Raw genomic sequence first — 14,865 nt, forward strand, 5'->3', positions numbered from 1 at the left:
CGACTCTCTTCGCAGACCTGCTGCCACAAAACTCTGTTTGTTCCCCATAAACCTAAAGCTGTGAACAACAAAGCAGAGTGACACCTGTTGCCGACTGTGAGCGAACATCTCACTTCAGATTCACCTCTTTAGACCTGGGAACTTATGTTTCGGTGTATTTTCTCCAAGCAGTTAACACCTGCATGTGTTATTCTGGGGAAACTGTGTGTTTCTAAATATAAGCCTTTTCACCAATTGTTCATTATTGTCACTTCTGGCTTATGCTCACTAGATGTCACTGTGACTAAGGGGATAATGCAGGAAAAAGGTGCATCTTTTCTGATGGAAGCTTAATTATGTAGTAAAAGGGCATACAAAATGCATGAATAAAAAAAAAAAGTTAGGTTTTTCCTGCAGTTTGTCAAGGGGGTAAAGGCATGTTTGTGGTAATAGCAGAGTCCAGTGGTCTGACAGTGATGTTTTTGATTATAGTGAGAGTGGAAGATTGGGTTATTTGCTGATTAAGAGAGATGAAAGATTGATTTTGCACTTTAACATTGTCCTATGTTAATGTCTTTGAGGTTTTCGGACTGTTGGTGACTTAAAACTTAACGTTTGAATTTCCACGAGCCTCGATCTCCACGAGCTCCAGGAAGCTCGTGACTGTATTTGTTGCCATTCGTCATACAACCAGATGACAACCCATACCATCACCGAAAGCAATCTTTTCTTTCTGTATTGCCACCATGTTTTTGGTTGCTTCTGAATGTGTGCGCTATTGTGCAAGTGCGTGAGCCTGACTTGCCTTGTGTTGCGAAGGCGCATGTGTGCTCAGCCTTGTGGGTTCATTTATTACTGTTTATTTCCCCCCATGCCAGCGGTAATCAGCAGCAGGATTAGCGTTAACTGCCACCCAGTCACTGGCAGGCTCCACGTGGGCCGCTGCGCCCCCCTCCCCCTCCCGTCGACCGGGTCTCTTCTGGACCCACTAATCCTGCAGAAAAACCCATGTCTGGCTTCCTCTCTGGGCCACCTATCGCCACATCACAGAGCCCAGGCAACAGCATCAGTCCCGGCCTAGTGGATGAGCTAATCGCGGAGAGGAGAGGAGGAGAGGAGAGGGCATGTGTGTGTGAGAGACACGGAGAGGGGAGAGAGCTGGACCACCCACCCAGAGGATTCAGAGGCACAGGATTCACAGCCCATTCTGTTGACCTGCCACACCGCCCCAGCTCTGGGCAAGGCCCTCCCCAATTGTTCCGCCTGCTAACATGAGGACGGGGGTTAGAGGAGGGGGGGGTGGATGAGCAGTAAACAGTGGGCTGAGCTTCTCTCCTTCAGCGCACAAAGGGGCTGAATTGTGTCGGACTGGAGCACTTTTTAGAGTGGCCCTGCCATGGGGCCTGAATGAAACATCTGTGGAGGCTGAGCCCGAGGGAGAAAATGCTATTTTGCTGTTCAACCACACTGACAACCTGTTTTCTCTTTCTTGCCCCCCCCCCCCCACCACCACACACACACACCACCTCCACCTCCCCTCACTGTTATTTCTCCCTTGGCCTTGTAAAACTATTCATACTGTATACTCGCATTTGCCAAGCAAGTTACAGAGAAGTAACAGTACACGAGAAAGAGAGCGTGAGCGGTGGCCCGAAGGTTTGGTTGGACATGAAGTCAATTCTTTTTTTCTTTTTCTTTTTTTTGCAGTTTTCTTATATGTTTTTGATGCAGGACGTGATGTCCTTTTTTGTATGGAATTATATTTTACTTTAAAAAAAAAACCCAACAACATAAAAAAAGGACAGCAGCTTCTGTCTATGAGTTGTAGCATACCTTTGTGTGTGACTGGAGGTTCTCCATCTAATATTACCTTGTAATACACTTGAGGTGACTGTTGTTGTGCAATATAGATATTAAAAAAGACAACTTAAAGAATTTCCTCTCATAAATATGGTGACTAAAGTAACGCATGGAGGATATTTGCTCTCCTCAAAAAATGCTGCAAGTACATGCATCCATCAGCATCACCTCTGCAAGGCCTCCTCCCCTGACGGAGATCCCCCCACAGTCCACCCCGCCTCCCCTGACACACACACACACTCTGCTTGGGTTCCCCACAGTCCAGCTCCACCATGTGAAGCTCAAAGAGAGAGACCACTGAGACATTTCAGTTTAATTGAAGGGGAAACAAAGATCCCCGCTTATTTCCTGGTCACCCATTTTCTTTAATCAATTTCCTCTCTTTGGTCCTATATCATCTGTAATTACTTTCCCTTTCCCGCCCCTTGTGGGTTCCTCTTGCAGCAAAAGGTCTACACACACACACACACACACACACACACACACACACACACACACACACACACACTTATTGCTAACCCCCTACCGTAAGCAGGCAATACCTTCAGCATCAATACTCGTTGCCCCCCTTTGGCTGCTCCAGCCTGAACAATGAAGAAGGCCCACTGGCTCCAGAACCCCACTAAGCAACCCCTGACCCTGCCCACCTACTCTACTAAACGACAACACACACACACACACACACACACACACATACACACACACACACTGAGGTTCATGTGGCATGTACTCTCATACTGAAGTCGCAGACATTGTCTCACACACACACAAGTCACACGAGCCTGAAGTGAATGGAGCGAGGGAGAGGGCGAGGGGGGTGGGGGTAGGTTTGGGAGGGGTTAGGCCCACTTTAAATACCAGCTCAGCTTGTAATCGCTGGAGTTTGAACTTAGAAGACTTCTTATGCTAAGAGGTCAAGAAGCCAGAACACTCATTCGCTCCTTTCTTTCTTCCCTGCTGCCCTCTGTCAGTCATCTCACTCAAAGGGTCTCGCTGAGCCGTTTAACCGGTTACATACAGTTACACCAGCGCCGAAACCCTCGGGAAACCGTCGGCATGGCGATTTCAACAAGAGCACACGAGACGTGAGACAAATTCATCGTGGCAAAAGCTCGGCTACCTCCTGAGCTCGAGCACCACAAAGTGAATCTTCTGCCAAATGGAAATTTTCAGGGAGCACTGAGCTCTGTTTGTGAAGAGTTACCAGAGGAATTCGTTAAATGTAAGACTTCCACGCCAACCGGGAATATGAAGACAATGCCTGTAAATGTATCCATCTAGTGTTGCAACAGCTGCTTACCTCGGGACATTTTGTTTACATCTGGTAGAGGGTGGATAAAAATGCCCTCCAAATTATACACCTTTATTGGACTTCACGTTTCCCAAATATGACCACCCAGAGAACATAGCCCATACCACCCACACACTATTGGGTGGATTTATCACTCAGCTGATGAATGAAAGCAGCTTACAGTATTGGCATTGTTGCCTTGTTTGATGGGGAAGTGAAACATCAGAAACACCTATATAAATAGGCATTAGGCATTTGAAAGGAAAAGGTGTTGTCTGCCAGCAACAATTGCAGTGTAACTGCCAAAAAAGGTTCTAGTGCAATATTGTAATAAAGAAAAAAGAGCTGAGGTGGAAATGTTAGTGTGTGGTACAGGCAGGTCTAATACAGGCTTCCAGTTAGTAAGCAGCATCATAGGATTATACAGATAAGGGGTAAACGGTGCCAGCCAGAGGATATGAATGCCACCATGGCTGATTAATATTTTCACACTGTGTGTGTGTGTTTTAAATAAGTATAAGAGCTTGTGAGGTGCTAACGGAAAAAAAGACTTTAAATTAAATCTTTCCCTCACTCTGCCATTCTCTTTCCTCTCCAAAAGTTAACCCTTTATTAGTGAATGGAGGCAGAAACAAACCATACCTAATGTCAGATACGCGAGCGGGCATGGTTAGTTCAGGTAACTACTGGACCTGACCAATGATGTGTTTAAGTGTCTGTTGTCCTGTCTACCTCCTTTATCCCCACTTGATTGTAGCAGATGGCTGCCCCTCCCTGAGCCATTTTCCGCTGGATGTTTCTTCCTGTTAAACGTACGTTTTTCCTTTCCACTGTTGCCAAGTGCTTACTCATAGGGAGTCCCCTCATTGTTGGGTTTTTCTCTCTATTATTGGAGGTAGCTTACAATATAAAGCACCTTGAGGAGACTGATATTGTGTTTTGCGCTATATAAATAAACCTGAATTCAACTGAATTCAATTGAAAGATTCTCTTATATTTAGATCTGACATGGTGCTGTGATTTATGAATGTATTAGCTTCTTTTCATTCATTTCATCTGGTTTAAAAGTTTGAATGCCTCCAGTGCATCTGAGAATGTGAAAAGAACTTGTGGTGTAGATTCAGGGACAACTGTAATATAAGGCTAATGCCTACTCACATAGTAATTCCCATTCACTTTTAAAACTACATTCCAGCACTATGTCTAACTTCTGATGGATTTCAATATTTGAAAACACACAGTGAACAGACATTTTATTACTTGCACCTTGCTAGAACCGGATTGGACCAGTTTTGCATTTAAAACTGCCTTAAATCTTGGCGGCACAGCTTCAACAAGGTGCTGGAAGCATTCCTCACAGATTTTGAAGGTTTGACGTGTTGTGCCTTCAGAGACACTCCTCTGCATGCTTTGGTGGTGATGAGTGGTTATTTGAGTTACTGTTGCCTTCCTATCAGCTCGAAGCAGTCTGGCCATTCTCCCCTGACCTCTGACATCAGTAAGGCATTTCCGCCCCAGAGAATTGCCATTCGCTGGATGGTTTCTCTTTTTTGGACCATTGTGTGTAAAACCTTGAGATGGTTTTGTGGGGAAAATCTCAGCCGATCAGCTTTTTCTAGACCAGTCCATCAAGTGCCAACAACCATGTCATGTTCAGCGCCGCTTAAATCAACTTTCTTCCTCATTTTGTTGCTCAGTTTGAACTTCAGCAGGTCAGCTTGACCATGTCTGCGTATCTAAAGGCAATGAGGTGCTGCCATGTGATTGGATATTGGATTAGATATTTGTGTTAAAGCGCAGTGGAACTGGTGTGCCTAATTCAGTGATTGTAAATGAAAAACCCAGAGCACTAAAATAAATTTTGAGTTATTCATTAGACATCAGGACTTGTAATAATAAACTTATACACACTGAACACGTCATGGGTAGGTGTGATGAGTTCTTCTTCATATAGACTCTTTGATTTGGCATTTTTAATTAATGCAACTGAAGAATTTTTTGTCAACCTTGGCAACAGCTGGTGATATTTGTCTTTTTAACCATGTGGCAGGCATGTGGCCTTTACTGATGACTGTTTATCTTGAGGAAGGACATGGTTCTTCGAACAGCACCCTTACAGAGAATAGGAGCAGTTGTGCTGCTGTTGTGTCAGAAACATATTCAGATATGATCGTCCCCCTCCATTAGCTACACAGTTATCCCTCCTTACTGTGAATCCATTCAAGCTACAGACGTTGTACTACCCTTAACCTCTGACATCTGAAATATGTCAGAATAATTCTCAGCTTACGTGTGGCCTGAAAGGTCAATAAAATGTTAATATTCTCGAAAAATATTTTTTCTTGCAGAGCCTAAGCCTTAATTGCGTAGATCTGTTCTCCACTTGTGCCCCATCATTTACTCCTCTGTCATCTTTCTCTCAGACTTTCCTAGAGAGGCCCCTTCTACTCATGTTGAAAAAGTGGTGTTTATGAATATTAATTGCTTCATGCATCATTTTTTTCTTACTCACCCACTGACTCACGTAAGGATATCTTATGTACTGCATATGTAGATAAATGGTCTTCTGATTTATGCATTTTGACTGCATTTCTTTCATTTTTTTGGTCTTGTTTGTGCATGCGTGCATTTACACACGTGCACAACTGCAGGACGCGTGATCTGTTGATGGGTCTCTGTGAGTTTGTTGAGCCCATGTGAAAAGGAGGTTTAATTCCCTCTTGTTGGTGTGATGATCGAAAGATTGAGGCCGTGTTGTGTGTCTTAGACACTAGGGAGAGAGTTTGAACAAGCGCAAATCACCACTGATACACACGTACAAACACACGTACAAACACACGTACAAACACATACAAACACACGTACAAACACACGTACAAACACACGTACAAACGCATACAAACACATACAAACACACGTACAAACACACGTACAAACACACGTACAAACACATACAAACACACGTACAAACACACGTACAAACACACGTACAAACACATACAAACACACGTACAAACACATGTGACGCGCTTCTGATTTTGGCCTTCATGTGCGAGATTAAAGAAAGACGCCAGCTGAAGGACCAGGACCAATTCCTGGAGTGTTTTCCAAGAGTTTAATGTGCAAATGATAATGGTTCATCCAAACCGTGTGTGTGGTCAGGAGGCGACACACACACACATACAATGACGGGCCTGCCCACACACATACTCTACTCATACAGACACGCAGCACACATTGACTCTGTGATTGGAAGCCTTTGGTCTTCATCAGGTCAATCAGTGGAACCGTGAGACCTGGAGGCTGGATGTCCTTCTGTTTCCAGACTTCAGTGTGGCCTGTTCCAGTAACTCCTGAGCAAATACAGATCATAAGGATGTGTGTGTTCCTGTGTGTTAGTGTTAGCATGTGTGAGAAAGATAAAGAATCGCATTAGTAGTAGTAGTACAAGGAGGAGCTGGGAACTTGCTCTGTGTGGGGTACGAAATCAAAATGAGGGGGTATGACCTCATTTTCATTTACCGTAACACACATTATCCATCCAGGTCATTAGTGCAACCATCAGCTCTGAGGCGCTTGTAATGCTTATACTTTTAGGTACAAGATGTGTGGTACAGGAGATCAGTAGCTGGGAATATACTTCGGATAGAGTTTGTTCATGGAAGATGTAAAGATATGTTCGCTGTCGCACGCACACTGAGGCTCCACCTGTGACTGTGTCATGTGCACGCGTGTGTTTGTGTGTATATTATGTGCTTCACACAAACACACACACACTTTAGTGAAGCCCACAACAGAAGGTGAGCAGATGTGCTGCTGGCCACAAGCAAAGGCTGGTCTCGCATTCTGAAGTGATAGCTCGCATATGGCACACGGCAGCAATAGTAAAATCTGACATCATTCACATTCTGATATATACAAAAGGAGAAGGGAGACAGACTGCAAACCTATTTAGCACGAAAGGAATATTCATGAACGTTAAGAAAGCGTACTCTCTGATAAAGAAAACGTATAATCACGGCGTTCCACTTCGCTGCCGGTTTGTGTGACAGCTGGTGACTGATTTTGTTTGTGTTGAGGTTTTTCTGAAAAATACATGTTTAGCCTGAATTCAGGAGCCCATCAATTGGAAGACCATCGTCTCCTTCCTCAACATGAAGATTAACACAATTGTGTGTGTCCCCCCCCCCCCCCCCCACACACACACACACACACACACACACACACACACACGCACAATTCAAAAACTCTCATTCTTGGCGTGCCCATGTTTTAATAATGTGCAAATAACGTTTTCATGTTTGCTCATGTTCGCATAAACAAAATAGCTCGAGTACTTCCTTTATGTTTAAGTCACACTGGAGAAAAAAACAGGAAAACAGAAAGAGAAGAAATTTTCCACGTTTGCAAGTAGCTGCGGTGACCAACTGATAACCCAGAGGAGCGTGCAACATCCTGAAACTCTGAGCTACCGCTCTCGATTGCAAGCCAACTGCTGGTCTCCAAACTATAGAAGTAGAGCCTGTTATCACTCTCAGACAGATCGGGGAAGATCTAATAATAATTGTCTTGTGTTTCAGGTTGACAAGATGTTGCAATCAAGCACCAATTAGTGAAACAAGTCTCTTTAGAATAGTGGACTCGACTCAACTTGCTGTGTTCTGGTTATATACCGGTTGATGAGCACCTATGTCAAGTTGTAGTTGAATTGCCCTCCTGCAGAAACAACATCATTGTTTATGATTCTTTTACCAGATCAGTGATGTTCTTGCTAGACTTGCTGGACACCAATCACATGTCGCTGTATGAATATTACAAACTGATTGTACGTAATTGTCAACCTAATCCCATTCATTTACAAACTCCTAGCAGACTCACTATATGTTATTGCCATTTTATAGCCATCTTGATGCAAAGTTACTTTTAAGACAGCAGCTGATTGCGAGTGCGGACAGGCCTAATAACGAAATCGTGAGTTCACCGCACAAGGTCCAAATAATTTTACTCATGCTGGGGTCTCCAGCCACTGTTTTTCCAAATGTGACTGTAGCATTAAAGAGAATCTGAAGCTTCATTTGAATGAAGTCATGCTTTGAGTCAGGTGTTATCAAAATGCCATATCGGTAAAAGTTTTTTTATATTAGCCATCTTTGTTGTGTTATTCTGATATGTGCAGAGTACACTGGAAGCAGTTTTTGTAAACAGATATCTGAATGTGAACATGCAGAATCAAAAATTCTTGCACTATATCATTATTATATTACCTGTTCTCTGCACATCTTGGATAGTCAGTGGGTTTCCTATGCTATCACTAAAGTAACCCTTTCTGTTAATGTCTGCACTAAAAATAATTTCAATTTCTAAACCACAAAACACAAAGCAGTGTTGTTAGACATTATAACCAATCAAATAACAAAATCAAATAAGATTAAGTCAAACTTATTCTAACCTGTGTGCCCGCTTTTTCCTTCGTGCCACGTTCCCATTTATCTTTAAAAGGACTACATTTACCTCAAAGTGAATTGTTGAGACGATAATGTTGTTGTTGTAAGAGAGAAACCTGGCTGCTAAAGCAAAAAAAAAAAAAAGCTGAGGTTTGACGTTAATTTGAATAAAAAGAGGGAAGCGAGCGAAAGACAAGGACCACCTGATCTGTCAGCTCGTGGTTGCCAGAGTTGTTGGACAACTATCCACAAGTGGGACGCTGCCAAGAGTGCAGAAAGTAAGTAGAAGCGAGCAAGTGACGGCATCCACCAACGTCCTGCTAGTGATGCGAGAGCTCAAAAGCTTAACGTTCTGTTTAAATAAGGGTTGTTTTTTTGTTTTTTAAAGAATTCTGATTAACTAGTAAAAAAAACCTTTTCGTGTTGTTGTTAGGGTCAGTTGGAAAATTGTTTGCAGATTAAAACCACATTTGGTTAACAAAACAGAAATTTTAGATTCATGCAGAAACTATTCATTCACACAGTTTAAACACAGATACATGTTCTTCAGCGCGTTGTTGCATAATAAGCTGAGATCCTTTTACACAAAGCAACAACTCAAAAATATGTTGGGTGGGACTTTTCTTCTTTGTGATAGAAAGTGCATAAAAATATAAAGTGCTGCGTTTATGTATTTTTTTAATCTTGCGAGGAGCAAGATTGATGCCATCAAAGTGATGCCATCTTTCCGAGTAGATACCTAACACCACGGAGCGTGAGTCTCCCCCCACCCCCCTTATATTCCACCAACAAACAGCTCTGAGTGAATTCAGGCCAAATGGTCTCAAAGATGATGAATGCAGGAAAAATACCCCTGGCTTCAGCTAAACTTGGGATTGCCCTGTTTCCTAAGAAAACCACAAATGTGGCAGATTAAAGCTATACCACACCAAGCCTGCCAATACCAACTAGCTTCATCTGCCATTTAAAGCCTTCTAATCCATCATTAGCAGGAAGCCAGGCCTAACCTTGCCACAAGCTTTTCTGTGCGCTGGAGTGCAACCACGAAATCTGCTCTGACTCGCTGCTGCCAGGTTCAGTAAACTGTAATCTCCCGCATACGAGCGAACTGGAAATCGTCTCGCTTCCTTACAAAAGCGCGGCCCTGTCACCGCCTTGTGAAACTTGTTTATCTGATTTTGAGTTCTTTCAGTAAAAATGATTTTTTATTGAAAGTGTCCCCGCTTGTTTATCGCACCCTCGAAACTTCCTTTTGATCCGTTCCCAAAACAAGAGCCTGCAACGAGGGCGCGGTGTCAGCCTTACAGTAAATGACCGACCCAGTTTCCCTCATTCCATGACACACGGCGCAGCCAGTAATGACCTCGGGGAGGGTCGGGTTGGAAATGGGGGTGAAGTGGAAGCAGAGCAGAGTGTCCAGCAATGCATCACCGATGTTCTGTGTGCTTTCATCTCCTGCTGATAAGTGCCATACCTAATCAGGTTAAAGCAGCACATGCCGCAGAAAGAAAGGAAATTCCGGCCAAAACGGTAACGTATTTGTTCCGCTCTCATGCGTCGCATTCCTCTGGCTAATTAAGAGTATATATCTGACCCTGGAGAGAAAACGTCCACATTAGTCCAACCAGTCAGTCGGTGTGGTCCATCTGCACTCTCTCTTTCGCTCTCCTTGCCCCCCCACTCTTCCCTCTCCCTCTAATTTGGCACACAGATGACAAAAAACGTAGGGGAGTTCTCAGTAGGTTTCTTTCTTTCTTCTGCGGCTCCCCTCCCTTTTTGTTCTCCAGTATTAGGCCCCATCATTACTGACAGGCTATCAGTTGTTCTCATACCAGATTATCTACTGCCAATGACCTCCGGGTCATGGCTCCGTGCTCTCTGCCACTTTCTCTCTTTGCTTTGGCTTTGTCTGGCCACAGATACACTTCAGCGAGTTTTAAGGCTTTGCTGACTCCAAATCAGAGATGCTGCTGATCATCACACCTCTCTGAGCTTCGCTGTTTGAATTGAATACAGTAATTTCAGTTAAACTGCAATGAGTTTATTAAATACAGAGAATATTAGACAGTCTCTTCTGGAAGGGGGAATTCCTGTTGTTGCACAAGGTTGCTCACATGGAAAGTGACAGCTGAGAGTGAAATAAAAACAATGTAGACTAAATGCAGACACAGTTTCAGGTTGTCTTGATGTTACATTCACAGATGGAGGAAATTTTAGGAGATCTTTAAAAACAACATCAAAAATGACATTAGTCAGCTGGGTTAATTTTAGCTTAATTTTGTCCCTAATCCTGCACCGTAGATGAGAGAGACTGATGACACTATGATGACTGTGACTTAGCAGCAAAAAATGTGGATTCAATGCAGATGGAAGAAGATCGCCTTCGGCTTTGTAAGGCTGTGGCTACACTGAGCATGAAACATACGCAGAGCGTTCATGGAGCAGACGTCTCGGCACTGCGCATAAACTATAATCAGTGATGCTGGCTGCTCAAATTGTGAGCGCAGCAGGTAACTGGATGAGTAGGTTTCCATATTTTTCCCCCGTATCTCTTAAAATTACAGGGATGCAGGAAATGACTGAAGCATCTGCATTTATTTTGCCGCTCTCAGTCCAGCAGCTAGACTACTTACATAGGCCACTAGTCTGAAAATGTTTACTTACCTGGATTGCATCAAACCTGTAAATAACCTCAGATTTCAGAGCACGTTGCTGCAAGTGTGACACAACACTTATGTGTACTGCACATGCTCAGTGAAGATTGAGGTAAAATGTATACTGGGTTTTTTTATGTTTGTCTTTTGTGACCCACAGTTTGGCTTTTTCCAGCGTTCTTACCCAAGTAAGAAATTAAACTGTCTTTGGGGAAAAAAAGTAAGTACACCCTGCTTCCGTAGGAATTAAGAGGGTAAGTTTTAGCAGGTTGCTGGTCTGAAGCATCCAGGTGTGCATTAACACAACGCTGCGATCTTGCCAAGATCTTTCCAAATTCACCCCAAGGTGAATTTGGTCTCACCAAGTTACAAGTTACAGTTCATGACAACATAGGTTTGCAAAGCTGCATCTGAACAAACCAAAAGACCTCTGGGACAATGTGCTTTGGACAGATGATACCAAAGTTGGGATGTTTGGCCACATTTGGTGAAAACCAAATGCAAGTACCTCATACCATTTATCAAGAAGTGATGGTGGAGTGTTGATTTGGGTTTGTTTTGCAGTCACAAGGACCTCTGTATCCTAAAATAATCGAATGGAATGTGCAAACATCTTGAGAAAGTTGAGGGTAAACAGGAATGTTTCCTCTGGATGAGTCCGACTCCACCAAAGGAAAAGGGGAAAGATGCAGAGAAGACAGTGCGTGTCCAACAGCTAAAGTTTGGCAAAGTGATCAAAAGCACAGCAGCAAATCTAGAGCAGAATCACCGAAAAAAAAAAGAATCAAGGTGTTGTAATGAGTCCAGACTGTGCAAAAACAAATGATCACAAACCTCAATGAAATGAAGGAATGTTGTGAAACCAACCATTTCCTTCCACTTCAGCGTTGTGGGGGGGCTCCAGCTTATCCCAGCTGTTGTATGGTATCGATACAGAAGAGTGGGCACAAATTCTTCTGCAATGATATGAGAGACTGATAAAGTCATACATGATGATGATTACTTCAAGTTATTGTTGTTAAAAGTGGCTCTACAAGCTGTTGAATCATAGGGTGTACTTAGTTTTTCTCTGCATTCTGGCTTAATGCAGGTTCCATTCACCAAAGACCTGGTAAAGGACGTATAAAACATTAGAACTGACAGAGGGGGGTGCTTTCTTTTTACCATGACTGTGCATTGGCTGCTTGGTTCAAACCCTCATAAACACTGCAGCTTGGTATTCAGCCTGTGAAGCATTATAGGGTTGTGTGTTTGATGGTTTGATGTCTGAAACATAAGGCGTAACAATGAGAGGCAGGTAAACGTTCTCACTGAGGTTTGTTTGTTTTGGGATTTTTTAAAATGGTCTTTTGCATGTTTTGTGTGCAATAAAATATAGAAAACAAGCAAGCATGACATACTATGAATGCCTAAAGTCCGTCTGTATCTGAAAACACGAGCTTTTTTTCCTCTCATAACTCTTGTGCTTTGTTGATTTCATCAATCTGCAGGCAAAACATGTTGCAACACACACTGAGTCCTGGCTTCCATTTTCAAAGAAAAATTCACTGTCAGCTTCGTGTCATAATCAATTTCTGCAAAAGTTTCCACGCCACACTTCGACAGCTAAATCAAAACAGGCCAAATTACTTGGTAATTTGGCTGCTTCCATCCACAGTCCATGTATTTATAACTGCGCAAACAGACTCACTTTATGTCCCATCAGCTGACGTACGCAGCATGCCACACACATAGCAGCAGGAAGCAGCCCAGTGTACTACACTTGAAGTTGTTTACATTACATTGCAGAGAGAGGAAGGTGCATGAAAGGCACATCATGATCCTGACCCATGATCCTGTGCGCAAGTGGATGTCAAGCCACAGTCCACATGCTCCAAACTGGACTGTGGTCAAGGGAAACATTAACAGAGGTTTGGCAGGAAACTTCAAGATTGTGACTGTCTACAGCAGGCAGACAGGCACAGCAGTGTGTGTGTGTGTGTGTGTGTGTGTGTGTGTGTGTGTGTGTGTGTGTGTGTGTGTGTGCGTAGCACCACCACAAAACCTGTCATAATGTCACCACCTCCTTTCTGTAGCACAGCATTTGCAGGTCATATAGCATGAAATGAAGCTCTTTAACAGCAGATGGGACTAAAGTGTGTGGGAGGGACAAAGGTTTGTAAGGTCAGTGCAGATCAGCACATGCACAGAGGCTGTGATGATCCTCGGTTGCAGATATGGCGTAAAACACCAAAAAAAGCTGCATCGATGTAAGTGTGTCCAGCGAGACATTAGTCAACAAGGAGAGGAGGCCAGAGCTGTGATGATATTGCATTATGAACGCTAGAGTGTAGTCATCCACAAACAGTGCTCACGCACTTCAGACTATAAAGCATCTGAAGACCACATTCATCTGTAACAGCTACCATTTACACCAGGGTGGCTTGCAAAGTCTTTTTTTTTTCTTTTTTCTAACTCATATTTACTCTGCAGAAGGTAATTAGTGAGTTGATCACAAACCATATTTATTCCCCTGTGGTCAACCACAGCACTCTTTCCACTTTGAAGTGTTTGCTGAGCTAAAACAATATTTAAATGCTTCCAGATATTAAGACAGGACCTATTCTCAGCTTACTTGTTCTTTTTAATGGCTGGAAATTATGGCCGACTGAAATAAAGTAATTCGTATGTACACGTGTGCTATAAATGCACTACAGGATAGATAGATAGATAGATAGATAGATAGATAGATAGATAGATAGATAGATAGATAGATAGATAGATAGATACCATCTTTGTGGCACTCCAACCCATTTATATTTCTATACTTTTCCTGGTTACCACCAATATGCAGGCTCCTAATAAACAATTGCATAGTATGCACATTTTAAAAAAAGAGTTTAAGGTTTTACACATCGGGATATAATGGAGTAATAAAGAATCGTTTAGTTCTTACCAGGTTCTTAAACACATGTTACACTCTGTTATTGTTTAGCAACAATGATCCAATAGCCTGTACAACCACTTTTAGCAACAGTAACTTGGAGTAATTGTTTCCTGTGTGACTTTATCAGTCTCTCACATTGTTGTGGAGGAATTTTGTTCCATTTTACTTCAAAGCAGTGCTTCAGTTTATTGAGGTTTGGAGGGATGCAGTTATACGCAAATACCCCCCAGCAGGTCAGTGACCAATGACCTGCTGCATGACCCAGTTTCAGACAGATGACCTCACATTTGACTCTGGTGTACAGTGGAGTTTACGGTCAGCTCACTTACTGCAAGGTGCCCAGACCCTGTGAGTGCAAAAACAAATCCAAATCATCACCCCTCCATCACCCCACCGTGCTTCACAGTTGGTGTGAGCTGTTTGTGCTAGTGCAGTGTTTGGTTTTCTCCAATTGAGGAGCTTTGCCAAGGCCAAACATTGCGACTTGGTCTTGTTGGAAGTCTTGTGGTTTGTTCAACTTTGCAAACCTAAGCTGTGCTGCCATGTCCTTTTAAGAAAAACAGAGGCTTTCTACCGGAAACCCTTCCTAGCGAGGCATACTTGTTTAATAATGCAATGTTTTGTATTTTACTGTCATGAATTTTAACATGCTAAATAAGCCCTGTAGAGTGGATTTCTTGGCAAATTTCTCATTTAATATTTAATTATTGT

This window comes from Aulonocara stuartgranti (genome assembly GCF_965226115.1).
Source record: "Aulonocara stuartgranti genome assembly, chromosome: 6".
In the NCBI taxonomy this organism is placed as follows: Eukaryota; Metazoa; Chordata; class Actinopteri; order Cichliformes; family Cichlidae; genus Aulonocara; species Aulonocara stuartgranti.